The sequence below is a fragment of the Coregonus lavaretus genome, assembly GCF_964263955.1.
Source record: "Coregonus lavaretus genome assembly, contig: HAP1_SCAFFOLD_653, whole genome shotgun sequence".
Classification (NCBI taxonomy): domain Eukaryota; kingdom Metazoa; phylum Chordata; class Actinopteri; order Salmoniformes; family Salmonidae; genus Coregonus; species Coregonus lavaretus.
The window spans coordinates 66,709-70,028 of NW_028156650.1; the positions used below are offsets into that span (position 1 = coordinate 66,709).

Sequence of the window (3,320 nt, forward strand, 5' to 3'; positions counted from 1 at the left end):
TCTACTGTGCTGTAAAAGGCATACATTCTCATGCAGTGTGTGAGTGTGACTAATACACTTTTTAAAGTCTTGCAAAATCATCCAATACATCATTGGTCAGTGTTGATGTGCAGTGAAACAGACATGAAATAGGGCTACTATTTCATTTCGATTAATGGCTGTTGACTTTAGAGTTCAAAATACGTACACCATTTTTAAAAATGTACTTGTGTTTCAGCTGTTGGGGGTCACAGTTATTTCCACGTGACTTACACCCATCAAAGTCTCTGTACCTTGAAGGGGTCATCTGTGGACATATCCTGCTCTTATACATATCCCAGTGGTCATAGAGTCTCCGAAACAAACTGGTATACAAAAGGAAAACTTGATGAGGCGCCTCAAATCCTGAGCCCGGGGTATGGAGGTCGTGTGGAGTACCTTAGAAATATGCAGAGTGACTCCACCCTGAGAATCACAGACCTGAAAGAGGAGGATTCAGCTGAGTATAAGTTTAGAGTCATAACAGATCAGACAAACTGGGAGCCCACCTTCCCTGGTACAACTCTGACTGTCACAGGTAACACTGCATGTCACATCTTATCAATACTGCAAACTATTACTTTATGATATACTCAGTGTTTTAACGCCCTTTCGTTTAGGTCTGCAGGTGAAGGTGACTCCACCCACTGTGACAGAGGGACAGAAGGTGACACTGACCTGTAGCACCACCACCTGTACTCTGAGTGACAACCCCAACCCCACCTACATCTGGTACAAGAACGGACATGTAACCAACCAATCTAACAGTCTGTTCCTAAACCCAGTCAGCAGTGAGGATGCAGGCAGATACTCCTGTGCTGTAGAAGGCCATGAGGTTCTCCACTCTCCTGAAGAGACTCTCACTGTCAGATGTGAGTATGTGTGATCCATCTCCAGTTGTATTCTTTTAGTAACATCTTCTCTTCTCTATTCTATCTATCTATTATTTCAATCTATGTCTAAGTTCCATGATTGTACTCATCTCACTACTGTAGTACTACACAAACACTGTATTGTTACATTATTTTCTAAATTACACATATTTATATTAATATTTCAATTATTTCAATCATAAGTGTAAGTTCCATGATGCTCCTCATGTAAAGCAATATGTATGAACAATGTGTTGATACATATTGTCTGCCAGATGGCCCAAAGGACAGCTCAGTGTCAGTCAGTCCCTCTGGCGAAATAGTGGAGGGCAGTTCAGTGACTCTGACCTGCAGCAGTGATGCCAACCCACCTGTGTACAAATACACCTGGTACAAGAAGAACATAACCTCACCAAAAGCTTCAGGACAGAGTTACAGCATCAGCAACATCAGCTCTGAGGACAGTGGAGAATACTACTGTGAGGCCCGGAATAAAATAGCATCTAAGAACTCTACAGCTCTGATGATCATTGTAGCAGGTAAAGATTCATCTTCAATACTTCAATTCAAAACTACACGTTTCAAGTTAATCTAAATCAATATACTTTGTGTTATTACTCCTTAGTTTCTAACTATACATTGGGTTATAAGATCCCTTAACAAGTATTGCATTAATGTCCTGGATTTACATTCATTTTTAGTTTATTATATCATACCATGTACTCACATCATCCATATTATATTATAGGGAAACAAACCTCAGTTATGACTGCAGCTGTAGGAATCGTAGTGGTTGTTCTGGTTCTCATCCTCTGTCTCTCTGGCTTCATGTGGCTCAGGTAAGTAAAAATTCATATTTTTTTGATTATTATACCTTAGCACTCTGATTTGTTATTAACTTAATTAATTCATTAATTCATTCATTCATGGTAGAGCATGGCGCTTGTAACGCCAGGGTAGTGGGTTCGACCACCCATGTAAATGGCATATTATTACATTAACTTCCAGTAGACGTCAGTAGAGAGCATAACTCACTCTGTTCCTCTTGATCTCTTTTACAGGAGATTCAGAGGAGGAAGTGAAGCCACAGGAGACACAGGAGACACACAGGTGATTCCATCAGTTACACCAGGATTTCCCAAAATCAGTCATGCCCCCCCTCATCGTCAAGCTTTGATTATTTGAATCAGCTGTGTAGGGCTAGGGCAAAAAACTAAACGTGCACCAAGGGGGTGGCCCAGCCCCAAGTTTGGGAAAACCTGAGTTACACCTCCACCTTCACACCTGCCAACATTCATTTACTGTGTCACGACAGTCTCTTTCATACCATTTTCACTGTTACCTCTCTCTCTCTCTCTCTCTCTCTCTCTCTCTCTCTCTCTCTCTCTCTCTCTCACAGAGTGTCCATCCTGACTCTAACAGTGACACGTACACAGCTCTGAACATGAGGACCAGGTCACCAGAGTACGACACCCTGGCAGTAAGTGTGTGTGTGTGTGTGTGTGTGTGTGTGTGTGTGTGTGTGTGTGTCCATAAAAATGTTAGAGGGAATGCTAATTCAGTATGTCTTCTTTCAGAATGTGAGGGGACTCTCCCACTGAAGACAACCACCACACAACCTGGACTGAAGAGAACCACCACAGAATCTGGACTGAAGAGAACCACCACAGATCCTGGACTAAAGAGCTACGGTTCCAAGCCAAAGCTAGGCCTTACACCTCTATTCTCTTGCTATCATATCTAGAACGTTTTCCAGACCATGAACTTTAACTTTTGAGTAAATGCTGGAATAGATTTGTGTTTTTCTTATAACGATAATTATGTATATTGATGATAAATGGGATGGGTTATGTTTCTGCTTTTTTTCAATGGGATTTTACCATTTCCATATTTTTGATGATATAAATAGCCTACTTTTCTTGTGGACCAATCTATAGTTTAAGATTATATTTCTGATCTTTTTCTATGGGATTTTGCCTTTTACTGATTTTTTATGACATCAATAGTCCTACTTTCCTCAGCAACTAATATGGATAATATTGATAACAGCTTTTTAATATTTTTAGCTCTTGGGCCAAGTTGCTCCTGACGTGGTTAATGATGATTTACTTTGTATTGCTGTCAGACATCATTCAGCATTTTATATGTTATATTACCTAATACTATATTGTTCAGTGTCATGATATTGCTTGTTTTTTATAAAATCATCAGTACATTACATACATTTAACCATTTGCAGTTTTTTACATTGTGGTTCAGTGTCAATACAGTATAAGCATCATGTTGTAAATAAGATCAAACTGTCTTGTATTTCTGCATATTAGACACATGATGGCGCCATTATACCACATAACCATGAGTGGCTAGGCTAGCATTTCCTAAACTCGATCCTGGGGTCCCCAAAGGGTGCACATTTTGGTTTTTGCCCGA

General features: G+C 40.1%; 1 long non-coding RNA gene across 1 annotated transcript; it reads left to right on the forward strand.

The window, feature by feature from the left end:
* The first annotated feature begins 1,681 nt into the window (after positions 1-1,681).
* Positions 1,682-2,553, forward strand: LOC311126124. The gene is made up of 4 exons (XR_014612950.1): positions 1,682-1,729; positions 1,952-2,000; positions 2,290-2,370; positions 2,468-2,553. It is a non-coding gene; the product is annotated as an uncharacterized lncRNA (long non-coding RNA).
* Positions 2,554-3,320: the final 767 nt, after the last annotated feature.